We start from the raw sequence: 1,218 nt of genomic DNA, 5'->3' as shown, positions 1-1,218 counted from the left end.
CAGGCGTGATGGCAGGCACATGTAGTGCCAGCTACTTGGGAGGCTGAGGCAGGAGAATCACTTGAACCGGGGAGGCGGAGGTTGCAGTGAGCCAAGATTGCACAATTGCACTCCAGCCTGGGCGACGATAGCGAAACTCCATCTAAAAAAAAAAAAAAGATGTCCTTTTTTGTCTCTCAATCTCATTTTTTATTTTTTTTAAATTTTCAGACAGGGTCTCACTCTGATGCCCAGGGTAGAGTGCAGGGGCCCAATCTCTTAGCTCACTGCAGCCTCAACCTCCCAGTTCACATGATCCTCCCACCTCAGCCTCCCAAATAGCTGGGAACACAGATGGGTACCACCATGCCCGCCTAATTTTTGTATTTTTTGTAGAGATGGGATTATGCCATGTTGCTCAGGCTGATCTGAAACTTCTGGCCTCTCTGCCTCCACCTCCAAAAGTGCTGGGATTACAGGCGTGAGCTACCATGCCCAGCCCTGCTTCAATTTAAAGTGTATTACATATTAGTACAGCCACTTCAGCTCTTTTTTGGTTACTGTTTTAATGTTGTATGTTTGTATCCTTTTCCTTTTTTATTTTTTGACACAGAGTTTTGCTCGTCACCCAGGCTGGAGTCCTATGGTGCGATCTCAGCTCACTGCAACCTCTGCCTCCTGGGTTCAAGCGATTCTCCAGCCTCAGCCTCCTGAGTAGCTGGGATTACAGGCGCGTGCCACCAGGTCTGGCTAATTTTTGTATTTTCAGTAGAGGTGGGGGTTTCTTCATGTTGGTCAGGCTGGTCTAGAACTCCTGACCTCAGGTTATCCACTGCCTGGGCCTCCCAAAGTGCTGGGATTACAGGTGTAAGCCACTGCGCCCGGCCAAAGTGGTGGATTTTTTTCCTCAGAAAATCCATACCATTATTTTTCCAGAAATCAAATTTGTACAAGTTAACTAAATACTTATATTCTAATTTTTTTTTTTTTTTTGAGACGGAGTCTCGGCTCTGTCGCGGAGGCTGGAGTGCAGTGACGCGATCTCGGCTCACTGCAAGCTCCGCCTCCCGGGTTCACGCCATTGTCCTGCCTCAGACTCCCGAGTAGCTGGGACTACAGGCGCCCGCCACCTCGCCCGGCTAGTTTTTTGTACTTTTTAGTAGAGACGGGGTTTCACCGTGTTAGCCAGGATGGTCTCGATCTCCTGACCTCGTGATCCGCCCGTCTCGGCCTCCCAAA

Source organism: Mandrillus leucophaeus, unplaced genomic scaffold (genome assembly GCF_000951045.1).
Source record: "Mandrillus leucophaeus isolate KB7577 unplaced genomic scaffold, Mleu.le_1.0 Scaffold227, whole genome shotgun sequence".
Classification (NCBI taxonomy): Eukaryota; Metazoa; Chordata; class Mammalia; order Primates; family Cercopithecidae; genus Mandrillus; species Mandrillus leucophaeus.
The sequence above is the reverse complement of the archived record's forward strand: the minus strand, read 5'-3'. Positions refer to the sequence as shown.